Below are 24,849 nucleotides of genomic sequence, written 5' to 3'. Positions count from 1 at the left end.
TGACCCCAGTCACCTAATAAGCCAAACTTGTCCCTAGTGTTATCCCACTCTAGTGGAATTGCAACAGGAATGACTTTGGTCCATTATGTCTACCCATAAGCTGCAGATAATGCAAAATACAGCTGTCTGCTTTGTGAGTGAGATGAGCACCATGTGCAAAGAACACCATTGCTCAAGCCTCTGCATTGGCTTCCTGTTAATTTCTGGATGCAATTCAAGGTGTTGGTAATGATCTGAATGGTTTGGGATCCAGCTGTTTTGAGAGACTATTCTACCCTATGACCCATTGTGGAGGTTAAGATGCGCCGGGAGGCTCTTGCTATCAGTTCCTGGAGTAGCTCCATTGAATGCCCTGCTTTAGAATTAAATCCCCTTGACAATCTGCCAGAGCTTTGTCTCACGGTCAAAGAAGATGTTATTCTCTGCTTTAGTTTATGTCTGACTTCAGTATTTTGTTTTAATTGTCTGTCAGTTTGTTGTTCCTGATGGCAGAACACTGTGCAAGGGTTTATGGGATAATTATTTTTTAAAATTGTAAGTAAGCCTTTAGCTTCTATGGCCATAAGCACTCTAAAATAAAAGACCTGAAGATAATGTTCCTGCTCCGAAAGTTGGTGGTACAATCCAGTACCCTGGGTTATAAAACTCCAGGAAGCCCAGTATAAAAACCCTTCCCTGCCAGTCATTATTAAATAGAAACCTAGGGGGAAAGATGTTCTTGTGACATAGTTGCTTCAGCTAGTGTCACTGCAAAAGCTTAATGGATGCAACAAGAATCAATAGGTCTCATGAGGAATGTGTTACTGGTAATGGGAAATTTCAACGGATAAGGCTCAGAGACCAGCTCCTCAGCTGAAATCTTCCTCAGTGGAACTACACCAATTTGCCCCAGCTGAGGATATCATCTCAAAAGACTAGAACAAGGTGCCAGTGGCAAGGATGCAGCACCACTTATGTTGGCACCTAGATAATGATATCCTGACTGTGGAGGTAGGAGGTTTGGTCTGGTGTTTAATGTGCAGGACTAAGTATTGGGAGTGCTGTGATCTGTTCTTTGTCCTACCACAGACTTGTTTAGTGACCTTGGGCAAATCAGTTCCTGACTGGATTCCAGATATGGTGGGGGCAAGGGCGGGGTTGTTTTCTCTGTCTATTACATGGGGCAAGTAATGTGGTTTACATCAATAATATCTGTAAAGTGAATGGAAGAGTTAGAAGTGCAAAGTATTATTATTTATTAATTGATTACTATAAATTATTTTAGTGAAGAACATCAGGTCCACCCTGTCACTGACCAAGAAGTCATCAAGGTGGCTGAAATGTTGTTTAAACAGTTCTTTGCAGGATTTGGAATAACATGTTAACTTCATTCTGATGAGGAAAATAATTCTGATTCAGAAATCGTCAGAGCAAATGTATAAAAACTGGGGACTCAGCAAAGTCTGTACCATACCAGTGAGACCTGTCAGATGGGATGGTGGAAAAATTACCCAAGCGTCCTATAGAATCAAAAGAACTCTCTCGATGTGCTGAATAAAACCAGTTACATAGGCCCATATCCATTTAGGTACCTAAATCCCAGTTTAGGCACCACTGTGATCCACAAAATCCCCTGCCTTAAACTAAGCCCTGGTCTACACTATGAGTTTAGGTCAGATTTAGCAGCGTTAGATCGGTTTAGCCCTGCATCCGTCCACACTACGAAGCCATTTTTTCTGACTTTAAGGGCTCTTAAAACCAATTTCTGTACCCCTCCCCAATGAGTGGATTAGCGCTGAAATTGACCTCACAGGGTTGAATTTGGGATAGTGTGGATGCAATTTGACGGTATTGGCCTCTGGGAGCTATCCCAGATTGCTCCATTGTGACCACTCTGGACAGCACTCTCAACTCAGGTGCACTGGCCAGGTAGACTGGAAAAGCCCCGCGAACTTTTGAATTTCATTTCCTGTTTGGCCAGTGTGGTGAGCTCATCAGCAGAGGTGACCATGCAGAGCTCTCAGCACAGGTGACCATGGAGTCCCAGGATTGCAAAAGAGCTCCAGCATGGACCAAACAGGAAGTACTGGATCTGATCGCTGTATGGGGAGACAAATCCGTGCTATCAGAACTCCGTTCCAAAAGAAGAAATGCCAAAATATTTGAAAAAATCTCCAAGGGCATGAAGGAGAGGTTATCACAGGGACCTGCAGCAGTGCCGAGTGAAACTTAAGGAGCTTAGGCAAGCCTACCAAAAAACCCAAGAGGCAAATGCCCGCTTGGGGTCAGAGCTCCAGACATGCCGCTTCTATGATGAGCTGCATACAATTTTAGGGGGTGCCCCTACCACTGCCCCACCCCTGTACATGAACTCCTGCAAGTGGGGAGTCTCACACAACAGGGATGAGGATTTTGGGGATGAGGAAGATGATAGCACACACCAGGCAAGCGGAGAAACCATTCTCCCCGACAGCCCGGAACTGTTTATCACCTTGGATCCAATACCCTTCCAAGCCTCCCAACCCGGGCTCCCAGACCTTGAAGGCGGAGAAGGCAGCTCTGGTGAGTGTACCTTTGTAAATATAATACATGGTTTAAAAGCAAGCAAGTTTAATGATTAATTTGCCCTGAAGACTTGGGATGCATTCGCGGCCAGTACAGCTACTGGAAAAGTATGTTAACATGTCCGGGGATGGAGCGGAAATCCTCCTGCTGGGCTGTTTGGCTGTGGCTGAACAGAAATCATCCCCACTGTGGCTGAACAGAAATCATCCCCACCATAGCCATGCGGTGTGGGGAGGGGTGAAGCGATCATCCCAGAGAATTGGGTGTGTGGGGTGGGGGGGAGGAGGGTTAGTTGGGTTTGTGCTGCACGTTAACCCGAAAACCTCAGCCCCTCCTTTTAAATGGCCAACGCATTTTAAAGGGCCAACCCAACGGGTGCTTGGTATGTGAAATGAGGGTGCTGCTGTTTGAAACCATTCCCACATGTTAGGAAGGTTAAAGAAGCCAAAAGACTGTGGCTTACCATGGCTGCCTGCAAGCCAAATTCTGTTGCCCGCCGGCCCTGCGTGTGTGGTCTCTCACACCATACCGGCAGGCCCTCGATATAAGAGGCAAAATGCGACCTTGTAAAGAAAACACAGATGCTATATAATGTTAACAGCTTGGTTCACCGTGAAAGAGTCTACCCATTGTTCTCTAAAATGTCTCTTTTTAAAGACTAATCTCCCTTACCGAGGTCTGCCAGGAGCACCCATCTCTGCCCAGGTGCCCCGGCAGACCTCACCAAGGCCGGCCAAGAGCACCCAGGAAACGACAAGGACGGCTACTCGTCGTACTGCACTATCTCCTGCCACAAGGCAATGAGCTGCTGCTGTGTAGCAATGCAGTCCCACGTCTGCCAGCACCCAGGAGACGTACGGTGACGGTGAGCTGAGCGGGCTCCATGCTTGCCGTGGTATGGCGTCTGCAAGAATAACCCATGAAAAAAGGTACAAAACGATTGTCTGCCGTTGCTTTCACGGAGGGAGGGAGGGAATGGGGGCCTGACGACATGTACCCAGAACCACCCGTGACAATGTTTTTTGCCCCATCAGACATTGGGATCTCAACCCAGAATTCCAATGGGCGGCAGAGACTGCAGGAATTGTGGGACAGCTACCCACAGTGCAACACTCCGGAAGTCAATGCTAGCCTCGGTACTGTGGACACACTCTGCCGACTTAATGGTCTTAAGTGGGGATACACACAATCGACTGTATAGAATCGCTTTTTAAAAATTCGACTTCTATAAATTCAACTTAATTTCGTAGTGTAGACATACCCTAAAAGTGCCCAAGATTTCTCTGTAAAAGTTCTTGAGGTGCCTAAGTTTCTGTCTCTGGGCATGTGCACTGCTGCTTTACTCTAGGCATCTGAATGTTTAGCTCCCACCTAAGCCTCGGTGTAATCCATGAACCAGTTGAAGAGAGGTGGAAGAGGTTAAGAGGCCTGTCTTACCCTTGGGGCCTGATCCAGTAGCTGGCCTCTGAGCATGCCTGCTGGATCAGGTTCCATTCAGAATCTGGCCAAGGAGAAAGAGATGATGGAGTTGGTGTGTCCACTTTATAACTTTTAGCCCACTGGTTACAGCTCTCTCCTGAGAGGTGGGAAACGCCCTGTTCAAATCCTTTCTCTCCATCAGGTGGGGAGGAATTGAACCTGAATCCGCCACATCCCAGGTGAGTGTTCTAACGACTATGTTAAAAGTGATAAGATGGGCACCACCACTTCCTCTTCCTCCCCCATCCTGCCACCCGCTTTTGTGCGGAATGAGACAGATGCATAATTCATTCTCACAAGAAACTACTGACTCCAGGAGGTATCCTTGGCTGTGGATCGCAAGCAGAGAAAGGCACTTCCTCTCATTGGCATCTCCCATTGGCTAGTTTATGCGACACCCTGCCTAGCATTCTAGTTTTTGTGGATCTCATTCTCAGGAACCCATCTCTCCCATTCACTGTGTAGGGAGCCTCCGTGCCAAAGTCAGGGTTTGTGGATCACAGCGTTGTTCCAATCATTTTCTAGACACCTGAAAGTAAGGCACTGTGATGCTCAGCATCACAAAACCTAAGTCCCTTTGTGGAGCATAGTGTATCTAGGTTTCATCAGGAGACAAACCAACATCCAGAGATCACCTTTGGGAATAATGCTGGGAAGAAGCAGACAATATTGCTGTCCAGACTGATGCATTCACTGAATACCAGACTAGCTGCATTAAAAAAGTTGGTAGTTCCAGGAACCTCTTTCCATGAAGAAAATGCTTAGGTTGAAAATCAGCAATAGCGAGGAGCAGAATAAGAGGTAGATTTTTAACTGGAAAAAGAAAGCAGAAGAGAGCTCTCCAAAAATGGCCTGAGACTCAATCTGTTAACTGTACTATAGCTTTTATTTTATTTGCTTCCTTTAAGCAAGATGGTCAAGAAAAAGCAGGGAACAATGTCGCTTTTTGACAGTGAGGTTCTATGGCCGGTGCTGTGAGGTTCTATTACCTGGGTTATGCAAGAGACCAGACTGGATGATCATCATAATGTTTCTTTCTGGCCAATAAATGGCTAATGCTACCTTTTAGTAAGATATAGAACTGAAAATGATTAGTTCTATTTTCTGTATGCCCGGACAAAGGCATGACAGGAAAAAAAATAACTGGGCAGGATTGTGACTGGTTAGGGAAGTACAAGACAATAAGATGACTCCTTACTTCTCTGAATGAGCTGTCTACATATTGCTAGTAACAGTGGCAGGGTATGTCTATACTACCTGCCTGATTGGTGGGCCACGATTAATCCAGCAGGGGTCGATTTATCGCGTCTAGCCTAGACGCGTTAAATCGACCCCTGAGCGCTCTCCCGTCAACTCCTGTACTCCACCGCCGCGAGAGGCGCAGGCGGAGTCAACGTGGGAGTAGCAGCAGTCAACTCACCGCGGTGAGTAGGTCTAAGTATGTCGACTTTGCATAACTTAGATCGATCCCTGCCCTCAGTGTAGACCAGGCCTAAGAATGGGACTGCTTGATGAGGTTATTACTCCTCCCCCACCCCAGCCCTTAGAGGAAGGCAGACCGTGGGCATGTAGGAAAAGGGAGTGAGTGGAACTTTGGCAGGAGGCAGTAGATCTGGATTCTGTTCCCCCATCTGCAATTACATCTATGTGTGCTCTTGGACAAATCATTTAATTTCTCTGTGCCTCAGTTTCCATTTCAATATAATGAGCATAATTATACGGATCAGCAACATTTGTGAAGTGCTTTGAGATCCTTGGTTGAAACATGATTTAGGCCCTATAAGTGACAGCATGTGGCTACAACAGTTTGCCCGCACACTCTCAGTTGCAGAATTGGGGTCAGTAATAATAATAATAATAAATCTGAAAAGCCATTTTAAATCCCTTAAGTATAGTTTAAATTAGATTACTTTAAATTACATTTGGTGACAATAGTTATATATACATAATTACACACACACACACTCTAATAAAGAGATACAGATACTGCCCACTGGGCTGGTTTGTGCACCAAAGCCAACCTTAACCCTTTAGAAAATATTTACATCCAGATCTCAGTGTGAATTGTTTGCCAGCTAGTGAGTTTTATTCAGTTGTACAGCATGGAATAATACATCAAAAGCCAACTAAAAGCAATGTTTCATTTATTCTGCTTTAGTATGATGATAGATAAAACTCTAGTTTTGTCCTTAAAGAATCAAAAGTAACTAGTGGTAATCAAAGAAACATTAGTACTGACCTCTGTAAAGACTTACTGCCAAGACTCATACTATCAGCGACATCCAGAATCACCAGTTTTTGAAAGCAGTGGACTCAGAATGAAGTTGTCTTTTTTTGGCAACAGAGCAGTCTGCATTTAGCAGAGGCATATGTTTCAAGCTCAAATGACTTCACTTCAAATTAAAGGAAAAATGTTTTGAAGTATAGTCATTTGATAATCATTTGCTTTAAAATAAGCAACATATTTCTATTTAATGAGATTCATTTCTTTTACAAGTGAACCAACAGTGTGGCAAACAAAAAACAACCGGCTCTTACATACAATTCCAAAATAAATTACATCTAGTTTGTTGTTGTGTTCTTTTTTCCTTTTTCAACTGCCTGTAGAACTCCCACAATTTTTTCATTGCTACAATGACAAATGCTATGAGAAAAGACCTGGTACACTGCCAAAAAACCTACTCTAGACTTCAGTATATGTTTCTGCTTTCAAGAGTCAATTGTTTTCCCTCTCTCCCAGGGGCCACTAGCTACCTTATTACCAGAAAGAATGACCCCTTGACAGCACAACTGAGATCTAGAAACTCAACAAAATTGTAACCCCTCCAGTGACATCAGAATTCTAATCAAGAGCAGAGGGTCTGAAAGACAAATGTATTTGTATTAAAGACCACCATGTCAGAGTGTGGCTTCTTTACTTGCAAAGGCACCTATTTTGATTTCCTTTTCTTTTGATTTTTTTTATTACCCTTTTTCTTGTAACCTTTTACTCCACCAGCGTTCTTAATGTAGAGAGGTTTTCACAGCATGGGAATTATCTATACCCGGTTTACACAATTGCTGCCTTTCTTCCACATGCAATCCATTTTGTGAAATGTGCAACTAGACATGGGAGGCCCTCTAGTTATTATTGACTTTTCTCTCTTACTCAGCTTACCCCATTGTCAGAGCAATTGTTCAGCTATTATTTGCCCCATAAGAAATCCAGGTATTAGACCTACAGCACTGAAACTACAGACAGATCAAGTATGGGTTTGGTATCTTAATGTACTCTTCTGAGGAAATATATCCTGGCCTTTCAGGGCAATGCACTGGAATGATCTAGTTAGCCTAGGAATCCTAATGCTGTCTGCCAGTATCTGTCAAGTACACTTATTACTCAGGAGTACCCAAGTTATTTGGTGACATCTTTTAACACACCTAAGAGTACCGCTTCTAACATTGCTATGGATGGGATTGTCAAAAGCACCTACGTGACTTTGAAGCCCAAATTCCAGATCCTGAAATCATAGCTGCCCTGACTGTCCCTTGCACCCATACTGATTGCAAATTAATGGGACTTGTGCTTCTAAATCACTTAGGTGCTTTTGAAAATCCCACTTTGCATTAACTATGTCCCAGTGTCCGTCAAGCAGCAGATTTTAAGAGTAACCTTTTTTTGGATTCTGCTACAGGGAATAGGTGGCCCAATGTCAGAAGTGGGTAGAACATCCAACCCTATCAGGGAGCAGCAACAAGACACCCAGAATAGTCCTAAATCACTGAGGGATAGATTCTGCCTTCCTGACTCTTGCTGAGTAGTAGTTTGAAATCAGTGGGACTACTCATGAAATAAGGTGTTATTCAAGATGAGGAAAGGTAGCAGATTCTGGCCCTGAACCAGTTCAGTCCAGCTTGCTGAACCTAACACTGTTGATGATCATTTAGGGCCCCAGTCCTCCAAAGACAAGTATGTGGGCAGAACCCTGTGCCTGCACAGAAGCTCACTGACTTTTAGTGGAGCTCTGGTGGACACATTTCAGAGTAACAGCCGTGTTAGTCTGTATTCGCAAAAAGAAAAGGAGTACTGATCTGCCTGCCTGGTTCTGCAGGATCAGGAGAAATGAATCAGAGATAGTGCCCTCCTAGTAAGAAGGATGTGAGGACAACTGAAATATGAGGAAGAGGAAAAGAAAAGAAAAGAAAAGAAAAGAAAACACTCAAGCACACCATTCAGAAATACTAGACGGACAAGTCTTAAAGAGCTAACTGACTGATCTTATATTGTGATTCTTTTCTAATATATTTAGGTGTGCATGTATAGTAAGTGACAGATTGCCTGCCCTGGCTGCTAATATCCGCAGAGCAGGAACAGTACAGGTAGTGACAATGCAAACTTTCCCATGCCCTTGCTCTAGCTCAGAGGGTGCACCAGAGGGGAGAGGATAAACAGCCATCTTCATAACCACTAGCTTTGACTTCTCTGCTGAGGCTACCACTACCATTCCCAGTTGTGGTGGGATGCGGTGAGTGAGTGGACACCTTTACACTGTGAAGTGGACTGAGATCACCATCTCATTTCATAAGGGCTGCTAAAGTATTATTTTAATAGGTTAGGCCACCACCTTGCAGTACAATCCATGTGAGCGGACCCTTGTGCCCGTGCAGAGCTGCACTGCTGTCAGCGGAGTTCTGCACGTGTGCCAGGCTCTGCCTGTGTAGATCTGATTGCAGGATCAGGGCCATCAGCAGTGATCAAAAACCTGAAGGTTGGCAATATTGTCGCTCGTGGCTTTTCTGTCCGTAGCTCTATTATCACCTTAAATACTAGGTTGCATAACTTTAATTTCTACCCAGAAAACCAAGATGCAAGTCACGCACGTTGTCTCCAACACATAAATATGATAGATTAAAATAATATAAGCTGGGAGAGACACACCTGATGGATGGAATAGTAGATTCTTCCACAATAAGCAGCACTGAGCTTCTCTTAAATAGAATGAAGGGAAATCTGAGGAAAATAATGAACAAAATAGTAGCTCCTTCTGCCAGACTCATCAAGTTAAATGGCTTCTGGTATTGTTCAAAGCCTGTATGCTATTGTGTTCTGTGGCAGAGGGTAAAGAGAGGAGGGGAGACTTCCACTGACATTTTGATGAGATAACAAACAAAAATAATATTTTGACAGAAGAGCTCATCCTATTTTTCTTTCAAAGCCATTCTTAAGCAGGAACAGAAGTCTCCTTCATATGAAGAATATTGAGGACATAAACAGAGCCCATCCAGTAGTATTTTAAGGAACTACTCCATTTGTAAACTAACACTGTCTGCTTGAAATGAACACAGAGCATGACTAAAGACCACAAGTGCTTGGCATCACTTGAGCTTAATTTTAAATACCATTGACAGACATTTTTGGACTATGTTCTGCAAAACTAGTGTCAAGTGTTGACATTGGCGTAAGCATACGACATGGCTCTATGCATTCACATGCTGATAGGTTGCACTAATGTGTGTGTAAACAATAAAAACAAAAGAGGTTAGTTTTCATATTAGTACTAAGTTTTATTTATGTCAATATCAGAATTTATTTACCCTCCTGACCAAATGTTTACCTCACTCTGCCTCATCAATATTAACCTCACAGATCAATAAATCTTCATATTGACAGAATAGAGAAGTCAATATCGCCTTATTACTATTTAATAAATATTTCATTGTCAGTAAGCCAGTGAGAACAAACGTCTGTACAGTAGAATGGCATGCACTTTAATTTTGGGAGGTTAATACCGTATGGATGTTTGAAAGGAGAAATCTAACTTGTAATAAGTGCATACATCAATATCAGAATATAAAACTACAACACGGTGAAGGATGTTTAAATTGAACAAAACAGGTTTTTTTAGTCCCACTTTTGATATACAAATGTTGGATGTGTTTTACTGAATCTTCTGACTATGATTGATAGGAGATGCATCAATTTCAAGGTTTGTGAATTTAAGTAAATTGTTGTCAGTGGTATCGTTTCTTCTTTTTTGTATTTTTTTTTCAAATTATCTCCTTCCAGAGAATAGTTTTACAAATTGAGACAAGATATACATAAAGCATCAATTTAGCTTGACTATCCACTTACAATTGTAAAAAAAAAAAAAAAAGTTGAGATAAGAATGTGAGTACATCAGGGTTGTTCAGAAAACTCCAGAGTATTTTTTAAAAACTGCTTATGTTTTTCAAAATAATCCTAGGTGTTTCTATTTTGAAAACACTTTGTCTGCCTTTTCATTCAAAGGACAAAGCTGTGTTGGTGTACACAGGAAAAAAAATATGGCTCACAAAGGAGCCTTCTTCAATATTTATCCTTTCATCTAGATTATAGAGTAATCATGTTATTAAAAAAAATGGGGTTAGCAAAAGAATTATATCAAACTATCTGAAACCTGAGAGTAGGTTTTTAATCTTTCCCTGGTTACTGGAGATAGCTTATTTAGACTGGAAGGCCTAAAGAATTTGTACTGACAGTGACAGGGATTGGACTTTACACAGCAAAATTTACTAAATGTCCCAAGTAGAACACCTTTGGTTAGGGATAAGTCTGGGTCTAATATAGGTGAATTCACTCTAACCACTTCTTATTTGGAGAGGTCTGTGTTCTGATTTGTCTGATTGCTCATATGATGTCATCTAAAGTTCATTACTTCAGTTTCAGTGTGTGTGTACTTAAATATACTTAAAACAAATGGTAAGACAAGTGTGTTTGTGCTTTTGCTTTTTAACATCAAATCTTACAACTGAATAAAGATAGTATCCTCATTTTACTGTCCTCTGAAAGAAGCATCATGGTATGGATTCTGTAAATCTAAGGCAATATACATGTTGCTGATTAAAAGCTGATGGTAATAGTTAATATATATGGTAACAGGGGGCAGTGTAGTTTTTTTCCTAATATTTGCTCTAAAAAATGAAAATTAGAAGAGAAAAAAACCCTAGATGTGACTGTATAAGCCTTGATTTGAAGAGCTTTTGTTATCTCCTAAATAATACATATAAAAATTTTCATATGAAATGCTATATTAAAACTCAGTTCTAGTGGGTATTTGTGTTTATGAATTGATTCCTTATCCATATTTTATAGAGAAATTGTGCTCTATTCTGGTACTGAGCATTATTTTCCAAACTCCTTGTTAGACACTGAATATCTCTCTACTGTGCCTCAAGGCTTAAATGAAATGAAAATTTAAGTGAAATTTAAAAAGACAACATTCAGAAACTTATTTTTTATAATGCTTCTGAAAGTTCATAATTATTTTTGTCCTTAATAGTCCTGCCTTTGAAATAATTTGATGGCTACATTTCTAAATCCACTTGGAAAGATTTGGCAACCGCATAACCATTAATGGGAGTATATATCACAAAAATGATTTTACAAATAAATAATGGTTTACAGGATTTGGCTTAAATTGTCTGCTTTCATTTGATTTTTTTCTAAGTTAATTTGTGGCGAGGCAGGAAAATCAAATTGAACACAATTTGGAAATAAAACTATTTGATAATTGAGATAAGTAGCCTGAACTTGTCAGTCACCTGTGACCTTCTTCTAGTTACACTTCATTTAAACTTTCCCAATTCAGAGGGCCTAAGGATGAGTTTCAGAGCATAAACAGAGCAACTCTGGCTTGGCTCTGGGACTGCATTATCCCTCCAGTTTGTTTACTTTGTATTTAAAATTGAGAGAGCTGAGTAAACAAGTAAAGATGTTTGGAGAAGATGCTTAGTTGCTACTTCAAGTTTGCAGAGACCTTTGTGGGGGAAAATACAGGATGTAGAAAAAATAATAATGGATATGTAAACTACATGAGAGAAAAGGTAGCATGAGGAGCCAGGAGCTAGGATCTTATTTGGAATCTGATCCTCTTGGAAGAGCCCTGTTACTGGAAGTTTGCAGTCAGTTTGTGTTTGGACCTAATGTTTTGTTGCCTGTTCCAAACAGGTTATTCAGAATTCCTTGGCAGCTGAATCCTTCATGCTTTCGTGCTAATTATTGCTAAGCGTGATTGGCAATAACACCAATTGCATCTTCACCAGGAGACAGCTGAAAGGATTTTTATTCGGGTTAACAATCCCCATCGCCAACAAGACAGAAAAAGCACTTTGTGGTAGCCCTCTCGTGCATCCTTGCTCAGATCGGAGCGGAGGGAGAAGATGAACAAGCTGAGCGGGTTTGATGCCATCTCCCAACGTGTCCCGTAGGCTCGCTGAGGAAATGAGTTTAAATCAGGGCTGTGTTTGCTTTGGCTAGCTGTGCCAGCTCCCTTCCCCACTCTGCTCTGCGGCGGGTGGCAAAGGGCTGATCAGAGGTGGGTAGCGATCGCCAATGGCTTTGGTGTGTGAGATTCCCCGGGGTGGCACAGGGCAGGGCAAGAGGGAGTTTGAATTGAATAACAACAAGTGTGACTTGACTTCTGCTTGGCTGCAGCCCTCTCGCCTTTAAGAGGGACTGGAGCAGACTCGCTTCTTAATAAACCTTCGGGTCGATGCGGCATTGCTCGCCAGTGAATCTTCGTGGGTTTATTTATTTTAACTAACTCGGCCAAACGAATCGCGGCCCCTTGTTGGCTCTGGCTGCAGAGGCGGAGGAGACGCAGGAAGACAAGGGGGAGGAGGCGAGGAGAATTCGCCCAGAGCTCGCAAGGTTTCATGCCTGCAATGACTGCGTGCAGATGCGTTCACCCCAGTCCAGCCTCCTCCCTGGCAAAGAGCCCCCAGCTCCTGATCACTCCGTCCCTCCCCAGACTCAGGCTTCCTTGCAAGGAGTGGCAGACTCTGGGCAGCAGCTAGGCAAACCTAACCTTTCGAGATCCCCTAGCCCCCCCCCCAGTCCGGTGCTGCAGGGAACCCATTCATCCCTCAGGGCGCCTGCACAACAGAAAAAGCGAGTGATAATCGTTTCAAACAGCGTGAGACTTCCAAAGTTTACAGTATTAGAAAGCCCCGGGGGTCAAACCTTCCTTCCAGGCAGGACAGAGCCGGAGTGAGTCTCTCACTGCCTTTTGCACTCGGCGCGGGAGCAGGGCTCGGGGTGAGGGGAATTGTTTATTAGGAAATAATGGTCACTAGCCTTTACAGTGCCTGCGAATAGGGCTCACGATAAATCAAGCCTTGTTCTGATCGCTAAACTTGGGACGTCTCTTGCTGTTTACTCCAGTCTGCGTGCGCGAGCAAGGCACTGGGAGCTCCTGGGAGGGGGTCGGATAAATACACTTGCCTTTGTCTCCTGAGCAGATGTGTGTGTTAGCGATAAACCAGGCGCAGAAGTAGACCTACCCTTAACAATGAATGCAGCTCATGAGGGATTCTGATTCCTTGCAGACACAGAGAGGGAAAGGCTTGTGGGCTAGAGGAACTTCCGCGCTCCACAGTCCCCAGAGTTGCGAAATATTTTTAGTAACAGCTGTCACTTCGCAGCAGAGCTTTCTGCTACACCTGTCCCTTACATCGCCTTTTAACCCTTGCCTCCCTCGCGTCTCCTTAGCCTGGCTTCTGTCGTTCCCATCTCCGCGGTTTACAACCCCCCTAGGCTATGAGGCCGCTCTTTAATACAGGCGGGATCAACCAAGAGGTGCTTCATAAGAACGGAGCCAGGATGCTGAGTGAGCTTTGCCTCCTCTATGCATTTTGGGGAGGCGGAGGGGGCAGAAGAAAGGTTCGGTGAGATAAACTCGTCTCTCCTTCACTAGCTGAGGAGGCTGGCCGCTGACGTCACGTGTGGTTTGCCCAGGCTTTTGTTCAGTTAAAAAATAGTTTCGTGGGGCAGCTTACCTGAGCTGCGGGTCTGTTTGATTGCTCCGGAAAATATCGCTGCGACAACGCGCAAGCCATTTCTTCCTGGCGCAGAGCTGTATTCGCGCCACTCCCGAAATTCATTCCAGCACTGATCAAGAAGCCGCTTACTACTGTGTAAAATGAACGTTTTACTCCCTGGAAAACAAAACCTAAACTTTGTAACTTGGCTTCAGCAACAAAATCAACTATTTCTTACTACAGGTCCCTATCCTGCTCCAAATATTCCCATTCCCACAACATTCTTTAGTTTTGAACATATTTTCCCTCGTATCCCAGGTCATTCCTATGCTCATTCTTCTTGCAATTGCGTATTAACCTAGTAAAATAATTGCATTCGAGCAGACTACTTTAACCAGACAGTTGACCATCTTCTCTGATTCCACGTGGTTATTAAAAATCGTTGGTACCCAAATAATAAAGGAACAGTTGTTTTAAGCGATCAGTTTGCAAATGTTCCATTATCTGTGTGTATGTGAGTGTGTATAATGTATATATTTCCGAGTTATTACTCTCTCTCTCTCTCTCTCTCTGTGTGTGTGTGTGTTTCCATACCTTAGAGCGAAATGGATAACTTGGAAATGTGTACCCAATTTGCCAATCTTTTCCGGATTTCTTATGTAACTGAGTTGCACATTATAATGTAAATAGTGGATCTCTAGATATGGAGACAATTATTTTAACACGCCAGCGCATAGTGTTTCACAACCTACCGCTTGTGCACATCTCAGTTGCACAGCAGATAGGACTACAGCTCTTCCACGCTGTATCATAACTTTACCACCTTATTTCATGACAGTGTGTGTCATAGACAGATATGATCGCGCACACAGACAGCGGTCTATGTCTAACTGATCTAGCGGTACAGTGCGTATATAATTTGACAGTTTGCCTTCACAAAACTGTTTGTTAGTGCTAAATCCCCCCGCTCAGGACAGTATTCTCTTCATTTTATTGCTGTTTCGTTCTCAGTGCATGTTCTTTGCAACCAAGGGGCTTCCCTTCTGGTCCCTATATTTTAATCCAGTAAAGGACTGATTAGCCCCAGTTCCAAGCTATGGCTCTAAAAGGGCCAGGTCTGCGCTAGCTCGCAGAGTCACCTCTCACCTCTCTGCATCTCCGGGCTGAGGTCACTGCTGGGGCAATGCGGGGGAGCAGGCGGGGGAGCTGGCTGGCTCTGCTACAAGTACCTGGGCAGAGCTTAAGGCAGAAGTTTCCGTTCGAATGTTATTCATCCTTTTAACGTCAAGAGAAAAATATTGTCTCCATTTAAACAAAAAACAAATCAACCCACCTACCTCTCTCTTTATTACACTGATATCGAAATGGAGTCCTCGTAGGAACAACAGGAAAATTCAACTCGCCAAAGCATGGAGATGAGTTTAGTTTAGTTTAATTTGCATCCTCAGGTTTTAGTGTTTTCTCTCTCTCTCTCTCTCTCTGTCTTTGGGGAGGGGAGTCGATTGTTTCACATCGTATTGTTAAACGTTCCTGTGAACGGTTGCATTTTAAAGAAGGACTTTACAATCTGCATTTTGGTTGTATTCAGCTACGAGCACCGTTCGCCTCGAACCGTGCATTCACTTAAGGTGCAAAGGTACGCGGATAACATTTCAGGTTGAATGACTGGAACACAGCAGATTGCCCCGTTTATGCCAAATCCTGGAATTAATTGAACAAAAAGAATATTTTATTTTCCAGCTGTAAAAAAAAAAGGCAATATAAAGTGGAATCAGATTGTAACAGGAAGGACTACAATAAAACCATAGATCCCTCTTGAAAAGATTTCATTGGGAGCAGATTTTTCAGGTGTGTAGGATCATCATAAATAAATGCTATTAGAGACTTTATTGTTATTATAAAAGCATACAATACATTGAAAAAGACAGAAATAAAAAGGAACCTATTTTGTATAAGAAAATGAGCACTTGGAGGTGTCAGTAGTTTTTAAATAGCTCTGGTATTTATCAGTTGGTCGATGCGGAGGTAAGCAAATATTTAAGTATTCAGGAAAAGGAAAATTAATTTAGAAAAAGAGTTACCTTCCATTGACTGTATCATTGCATTTACAGAGCTGATGTGGAGCCATCGCTTTGTTTATTTTTCTAACGTCTGCCCAAATTCCAGCAATCCAAAGAGCAGTAACAGCCTTTTCCATGTGTTTATCATCGGGGTTGCAACAGGATTCGCCTCAATTGTTCTGCCTTTCTTGTGTTTTCCTTTCTTCCCTCTTCTGCATTTCCCAGATACATTTGCTTTGGTTGCAAAAATAAACAGCGGACTTTTTAACAGCAATTTGAGATGATAATGGCTAGTGATCCCATTCTTTCCATCATAATCTTCAAGTGGTTTAAGATTAACGATAGGAGGTGTTTTAGCAAGAAGTGTGGGGTCTCTTCTCCAAAGACCAGCGCTATGATAATTTACTTAAGATGTTGACAAGACTGTCAGTAAGGCTAATTTTTTATTAAGCTGCACCGAGGTAACTGTAGTAAGCATTTGATTATTTTTTTTTTGTAAGTAAGGTACATTAATTTTATGAGTGTCTTCCCACAACTGTTATTTGGTCTCTGGCTGATGCATTTGCAATTGAAATGCTGCTCCTTGCCTTTGTTTCCAGAAAGGTGTTTTCTGCTGTTCAGTTATATATTCCTCTCCCCCACCTCCTCCTCCCTCTACACACACACACACACATTAAAAAAAAAAACGAAAATAAATTTGGGGAGCTACTGCCATGATCCAAACCCTTCAGCTCTTCTGCAGGGCATTGTTGTGCCTGTATTTCTGTGTAGACAGAGCCCTGAACCAAGTGAACTTGATGTTTCTTCTAAAATAGACAAAATAATCCTTTAAACTATAAATATTTAACTGTACCTCAGTTTACACAGTGGCCCTGGTGCCTCTTTAAACACAAGTGATTTACGATTTTATTGGAGCTTTAAAATGGTGTTCTGCTTTTGTTACATGTCACTGTTTTCCACCGGGGGCTGCCTGCTCCACTCCTGATTGAGTCCGCCCCACTGAACCGGCAGCTCCTCCAAAGGAGACGTTGAAAAAACCCAACATTAGAAGAAAACCGTCTGCTCTCACGCACGAAGTTATGGAGAATAATTTGCCAGGAAGGCAACTGCTCACTGGCTGAGCGCTTTTGAGCATAAAAGCTGCTTCTGCTGTTACCTGAGGATCCCCCTTTACCGCTGAATTCCCAGGTCGTTTTCTCCCAGAAGAAGATGGTGCTAATAATTTAGATATTAGTTCAAGGTGAGCATTACGGCCCCTATAGAAAAAAATGACTAGGCTTTATTATTCTAACGCGTGTGTGTGCGCACATGCAAGGATAAACAATGTGCGAAATAGCCATTGCGTAATAAGAAAACAACAACAACCCGAGCATGCCATAGCATCAGGTTCTTAGGACAGCTGATTTTGCTGTTTTTAAAGAGCAGAAATCGTAAGCTTACATATAAATGACTGGGAAAACGTGACACTTATTTGGTCATGTTTCACTGTCTTTTTAGCTTCCCACCGATTGCTTATGCACAATGCTGTATAGGTAGGTATAGGCACACAGACGCAGGGTATGACTGTAGAGGGAGTGTATGTGTATAATTACATTTAATATCAAGAAGCTAGGTGGCAAGTTTTAGCAATTCCCTGAATGACAGCTCGACTACAGTAGTAACCACATGCTCACTGGCACAGGTATTATCTCGGTATTCTGTAACATCTTGGGTTTAACTTTTCTATAGCAGGGGGGGACAAAATGTTACCTGCCCTTCTTCTCTCTGTGCCATCGTTAACCCAGGACGACAAGATCACTTTTTTGATGTTTGCATTTCTCCGCGAGTGCAGGAAAATCGACACAAACTAAATCGCAGCAGCTACACCGGTATATTTATCCTTGTGATCAACGTTTCCCCCTTTTTAGATCTGCAGTTTTTGTAGTTGTTTTTTTTTTTAAATAGCAGTTTCCTAAACAGTTTATATTATAATCCCTTGAGGCCAAGAGGAAGGCGTGGGGAGAAACAGAGAGTGTCCTTTCTTATATATATATACACACACATATATATTTAAACATTGAGCCCTGACAGGAAATCTCCCTGGTACTGGCAAGCTTTGCTTGAGAAGTCTGTGCTGCGGAGCGGAGGCGCTCTGTTCAGTTGGCCAGCAGGGGGCGCTCTGATGTTGTGTCTGGGCTAAAGGAGCGGTAACCACAAGGCTTGTTTCATTGCGCTGGAACAATAACAAAAAAGGCAAAATAAGCTGCAGTTTCCAAACCCTAAACAGCTCCTCTCCTTGGGTTTCACTTCTTGTAACTCAGCCTTGTCTGACTTCACTGTCCTTAGGTACCCGCCAAGTATTGATCACACCCTTGCGTGAGGGTATTTACACCTTAGCCCGGCTCGCTGCAGTCTCTCGCCCTGCGCACTATACATTATGCAACTGCAACTTATTAAATACAACGATGAATTGTCAACATTTTTTTCGCCTGTTAGTTCCGCTGATCGGGGCAGGATTTATTTTCAGATCTCAGGTCCCGGAGCTATAGTGCGTGGTTTCTTTTCCTTAAATAAAATTGGTCAAATGTTGACAACCTTTAAGCCAATCTAACACTCAAGACTACTGATGGGAAACTAATGAGAAAATATCAGATCGTCCGGCCTGAGGGCTCCTAATTAAATCTTAGCTGATTGAAAAATAAAAGCGGGGTTTGAGGAGAGGAGGAGGAGGAGGAGGAAGGAAGAAGCTCCAGGCTGAACTTTACCTCTAGTTTTACGTTATATCGCCCCCTCCCCCCCAATTCCTCCTGCTCCCCCCTCTCTTTTAAAAGCCTAACGTTATTTCTTTGGCTATTTTAAGCGATCCACTCAGGACTCTCACTCCTTGCCCGGTAAATATTAAGGCCTTTAAGCAACGTGATTTAACTAATTAGAAAATTTACATCATTAAGTCTCAGGGAGAGAAAAAAGGAGAAACAAATCTGTCAGTCATTTTAAAAGAGACAGGCCCTATTGAAGTGTGAAGAAATCGGCTCTAATTCAAAAAGGCAATCGGGCAGAAAAAGCCCTCAACATTAGCCTGCTACTTATTAATCAGAAAGGGCTCCCCTCCTCCTCCTTCCCTGTAAGGGTAAAGCAGCCGCACATCATTAGTTTCACCCAACGCCAAAGCTGCGTTCCATTCAGGTTTTGCCACTCGTCCTTGTCCCATAGTAATTGTGGGTGTTTATCCACTCGGGGCTCATAGATCTGAAAATGTTTCCGTGGTGGGGACCCGGATCCGCAGGAAAAGGCCAGCGGCATAGATTCCATCACCCCCTCCCCCTTCCTCTCAGACAAATCCAACTGTACAACAAAGTAAGATCCTAGTTTGAAACCTGGTTGGGTGAGAACTAGATAATGCCTTTGTTTTCTCCCTCACGCTGAATTTATAACCCAGACACTCGAGACCAAGTGGCAACCCCAGCCCCTTTTCTAGGAGTGAATGTTTGTAACGCCAGGAACTTGGCTCAATAAACAACGTAAAACGTCACTGAAACTCAGAGCCCCCATTATTAATTTAGGGTTCTTGATTAAGTGATTTGGGACACTGATTATCTGAGGAATGTATGTGATGGCCAGGGGAGTTGTTTGCTTCCGGTATATGGAGCACAATGTGGGGATTTCTACACAATAGCAACTTGGTAAATATTAGGAATGCAGTAGTTTTATTTGGAATATAGAAAGAGTTTCAATTTTCTCTCTAGCCGTTCCCCTTGCAATTATTTAGCTAGCTCGACTATATTAGACATAAGAAATGCATACCACTCAGGACGCTGGCTCTTTTCTGATCTCGAACTGGCATGCACCGTAGCAAAGAAGTTTGCACTATTTCTTCTAGGAGCTAATTTAAGAAATGTTAAACACCTTTGGGGCAACTCTAGACAATAAAGGGCTATTTGTGAGCTCAGGGCCTGTAAATGAGATCGGAATCCGGCGCCTAAACTGGATTTTATCACAAGAAATTTGGCAATATTTGTTTTAAAAGGTCTGCAAAAGATACGCAAAATAGCCTCTTCCAGACTTGCATTTACTTTCAAATGTTAACTTTGAGGCGTGTTTACAAGTTGGTTTAGAAATGTAAGTTCATTACTACGTACATAATAATTAGCAGGCTGTGTGGTTAAAGATATATCACTGTATATAGTAAACACTGTATAGTAATTTAACATACATTACATATACACACATAGTAGTGCAGTCTCCGACTAGGATATTACACACACACACACAGCAAATGCGTGTTCAGCTCGACACCATCAGTGTTGTGCAGGGGATGGGAAAGAGGACGCAAAACACGTGCTGCGAAGTGCAACAATGTTCTAGTTTTCATCCAAATAAACTAAGTAACCCTTTTGGTGCCCTTTGGGAATATTTTAAGCAAACAGGATGCTCTCACTTTCGCAGGACGATGTGAGACACAGGACAAGATGGAAAGGAGAGAGCGTCATGAAGTGGTACTGTCCCTAACCGTTTTTTCCTTCCCATCAGTTTGCCTTCTTGTTATTTAAAATGATCGACTTTCTGATGCAGGCCCTTTGGAGAGAAGAAAAAAAAAACCCAACCCCTCAACCTGTCTGCTGGCGGTGCTCGGAAGCTTAGCGGCTTCGTAATAAAATTTACGGCGCCTTTAACAACTCACAAGTAAAAACATTAAAATTCGCGTTAATTGAGAAAATATTGATATTTAACTCTCGAAAGAGCGAAATCGCAATGGAACTGCAAACTTTCAGCAGTATAACAGCGCCTGGCGGGGACAACATTCGGTCTTTAGCAGAGCTACTTTGGGAAGTGATTAAAAACAAAGAAAACCTGACAACTGCAGTTTTGAAAGGAAAATGATTTGCACCCTCTTCCCTCCCCGTCGCTGCAAACGCTCACGCTCCATTTTCAGAAGGCTCAGCACAAGTGTAAGGGACAAGAACCTGGACCCCAGCAGAGAAGCAGCAGTTCATAGTCAAACTAATGATATACTTTGCCAGGGAAAGACTGATGCCAACAGATTTGAAGGGAACATTTTCACAGGCAAAATTGTAGCCTCCTTTTAAATGGAATAGATCTAATATTATTTCCCTACTTTCAGCTGTCTGTTTAAAAAAAAATCCATTGGTAAAGAGAAAGGAAGGGGGAAATCCCGCCCTGGCTTTCTATCTTATTTCTGTATCTGTTTTTGGTATTATAGAAGAGTAAAGAAGTTTTTGTTTGGTGGTTTTTCATTGATCAGTCACTCTGAGCTAATGTAATTATCCTCATCAATAGAAGGCTGCAGAGAGAATCATTATGTGGGTGACAGTGATAAATGATCACCCAAGAGCTGCCTTTTCTCTTGGGCACCCCCACATCTGACCCTCCCACATACACAAGGTAGCCATAGAAACACCTTGAGGTCCTCAAACATTGCTGCAAATGGGAACAGAGAAAGAAACCCGACTTCACACACTTTCCTCCCCCCTAAAACCTCCTTCTGAAAATGCCACTCGGCCTCGCTAACTCTCTGTATTTGGCCTATGTGCGGCCGCACGGACTAGCCCATTCCTCATATTCCGGTGGGTTTCTCTAGAGGAGTTAAATACAAGATACATACGGCGGCGGTACGGTGCGAATATGTCGCTGCTTCTCGAAGTAATTGCGTGTAATGCAAAACCCATTCGTTTGAGAGTCTTTCTTTTAAGTTGAGCAGCTACACCACAGAGTGGCTCGCATCCAGCAAATAATTCAGCCGGGGGGAGGGGAGGATATCTTTGGAAAGTGCCCAAACCCGAATTATTATTATTATTAATACTAATTATTAGTAGCAGCAATATTACTATAAGGTCTGTTCTGCGTTTCTTTCTAGCGCTTTCCCCATCCGCAGCCCGTTTTATTTCAGCCAAGTAACCACCGAGAGCAGTAATTGATTCATAATGATCCACAAATCGATGCGTTAGAAGGGGCGAGGGTGTTTATTCTACTCCTAAAGCTGCAAGTAAAGTAGCTTTGACACTGGGTGAGGATGGAGGGGCGGAGTTGTTTGGCGGTGCTGGGTCATCCATCATCACTGTCGCAGAGGGGCAAACTCCCTTCTGTCTCTTTCTCTCCACCAAAACGATTAATATTAAAATCGGCCTTGCCCAACAGTCTCTATTCTCAGCACAGCCCCCTGCCCCACCCCAAGGACAAAGATGCCGGGTTTCCCCAGCCCGATCGGAATTCCACCTCCACAGCAGCTTGCTCAGCTATACTGTGGAGCTGTGCGGTTTCCCCCTCTCCCCCGAAGGCGTGTTAAAAAAAAGTGTTTAAAAACAACATTTGCTATTGATTCCAACCAGGATCGTAATTGTGAAGAGTTGCGAGGCGGAGATATCACCGCAAAATCGCGTGAAATCCTTCCCTTCCAAGCCAAACACACGCTTCCTGCAGGGACCCGCCTGTAAACCACAGGATCTGGGGATTTGTCCTCTGGATCCACTGGATTGCCTCTCAAAATGAAAGGTGAAGTTAAGCAAATGTTTACGGGATCCTCCCACTTCTAAAGACAATGCAGTGAGGGCCCTCATTCGTCCTGTCAAATGCTTGGGGTGCACGGCTGATCTGTAACCTGTACAGGAACACTCACTGGATCCTTTGAAAAAAACAGGTTCCATCTTGTGACAGCTGCTAGATTAATTTGCCACATTTCCCCCACCCGTGCAAATCAGCTCTGGGCCAGACATATATAAAGCATTTCCACTAACATTTCCTCCTTGTAAGTCAGGACAGGACTCTGCCGAAAGGCGGCACGGACACAGACATCGTTTCCCACTTCTCCTTTTGCAGTGCACAGTCTGAAAAGCCCTAATTTGGGGTGACTGCAGCCCTCTCCCCAGAATCTCTTAGCGAAGTGGAAATTTACATGCCAAGTTTCCACACACATATATAGCAAAACAAGAGGTGTTTTTCTATTACCCTTCGTTTCTCAGAACATAAGCAATTTTATTCATACTACAGTATTTCCTTTCACACTATACCGCTGTCAAAACACTATTCCCGGTTGTTGTTGTTTTTTTTTTTTTACTTTTGACAGCTGAGCATTTCTTAAATACACCCAAATCGGAACCCTCCATACTAAATAGCAAACCTCAGATTGGAGCAATCTGTTTACATTGGATTCCAGCAACACAGCTCCCGCAGATTACAGCCCAGTGAGAAAATATACCAGTATTACAAATATTTAACTCATTACAAAAATAACAATCTACTAGGGAAAAGAACCAGCTCGTTGATCTTTATATATATATAGTCCTCCTCAAATCGGAGCGGGAAATGACAGCAAATCGGATACAATAAGTAGCTTTTGTGATGCAAAGACAACTCCTCTTTGATTCTTATTCTTGTTATTTCTCTCATCAAAATAATCAAAGACTTTGAAATCGGGAGGACAGGATGTGCATTTCATACAGGAATTAAGGATCGGGGCGTTTTTAATCAGGACAGAAAGAATGAAAGCCAAATGTGGAATCTCCCATCCTCTAAATTTCAGGGAATGCCTTAAAAGACGGCTACAAAGCAGGACCCGATTGCTAAATTAATCCTCCCGCCCATTCCACTTGCCTCCTTCCTTCCTTTGCCAGCAGCGTGGGTCCATTTACTCAGTTCAGAAATTAAATATTAACTGGGAAGCTAAGACTTTTTCAACATTCCAAAGATTAAAAGTTGTCAGTCAGTTTTTAATAATAAACCAGTAACAGTTGTTTCCTAGAAAGTAAAGATAATTAAGGTATTTTTATTCTCCAAAATAGCAATCAATAAGAAACTCAAATCTTTCCCCTCTTCTTGAGACCCGATTCTGTTACCACTGAAGTAATGAGAAAACTCCCTCACTGCAGAGGAGGAAGGTCCAATTTCTTGCTGTAATGGCTTAGAGTTAGAACATAGGATACTTTCCTTTCATTTAGTTATTTCAGAGCCCAAGAAGTCTGTATTATTTTGGTTAAAACAAATTCTCCTCCCCTCAGTGGCCCTAGATCATCTAATTGCATTTCAAAAGTTAAATTTACATTTTCCCAATTCATCCACCTGATCATTTTTGCTTTTGTGACATAAAGTAATAAAACAGTTTCTAGGGCCCGATTCTGCACTCCTTATGGAAGCAAAGCTCCCATTAAAGTCAAAGATGGGTTTGATTGCTTAAAACTTCTCAATCCAGCCTTGTGTTACAAATATTCTTTAATTATTCCTGCTTTAAACACACTGTAGTTATAGGGTGTGTGTGTGTACATACAGCTATTCTAAAGCCATACCTCTCTCTCTCTCTCTCTCTCTCTCTCTCTCTCTATATATCAATACAGCTACAAAAAGTATAATCTGATGAGACTACATTTGGATTTTGTGACCTGGTGTCTGTTCAGTAGAAATGTACAAATTCAGATGTTGTCTCATCAGACTATGCTATGTCTGCTGTGGTGTCTGGTCTCTGATTTTAGCAGCCATTCTTCAGACTCATTAGTAAGAAATCCATCTTAGACATTTTTGCTCAACAAATGCCATCTTTCCCAATCATGATTAAAAACTCAAAAGCCTAACAAAAAATCAAAAATGAAATATTTATTACCGCATTTTGTGACTTAACACCGTCTTTTTAAACATAACGTCACAGTCCTCATACAAGTATTTTAATGTAAATTTTGACAAAGCTTAAAGGTAACAGCATTTTCTTCTAGTGAGGAACACGTGCTGAGAAAGGAAGAATTCATGGACATACAATACCAATTCCACAGCAGATCTGATACTAGCAAAACATTCTTTTTTTTTTCTTTTTCAATTGAGGTAAACACATAGAATATCTAACATGAAACAATTAATAGACCGAACTCTGTACGAAGTTTGTTACAGTATTCTCTTGCTTTTTTCCCAAGCTTTGAGTTCATGATAAAGTTCTAGGTTTGGTGCAAAGACCATTAGTAACTTCTTTCATTGAGGAAAGCTGCCCAACTTTTAGTTTTGTTTTGTCCAA

The 24,849-nt window shown here is 42.4% G+C and overlaps 1 protein-coding gene across 1 annotated transcript in view; it reads right to left on the bottom strand.

Moving 5' to 3' along the window:
• Positions 1-24,183: 24,183 nt before the first annotated feature.
• Positions 24,184-24,849, bottom strand: part of MEIS2 (Meis homeobox 2) — a 185,766-nt gene continuing 185,100 nt past the window's right edge. The window contains exon 12 of the mRNA XM_073348868.1: positions 24,184-24,849. This exon is cut by the window's right edge and continues 1,009 nt beyond it. The gene's annotated coding sequence lies outside the window, so the exon portion shown is untranslated.

Source organism: Lepidochelys kempii, chromosome 6, assembly GCF_965140265.1.
Source record: "Lepidochelys kempii isolate rLepKem1 chromosome 6, rLepKem1.hap2, whole genome shotgun sequence".
Classification (NCBI taxonomy): domain Eukaryota; kingdom Metazoa; phylum Chordata; order Testudines; family Cheloniidae; genus Lepidochelys; species Lepidochelys kempii.
The sequence above is the reverse complement of the archived record's forward strand: the minus strand, read 5'-3'. Positions and strand labels throughout refer to the sequence as shown.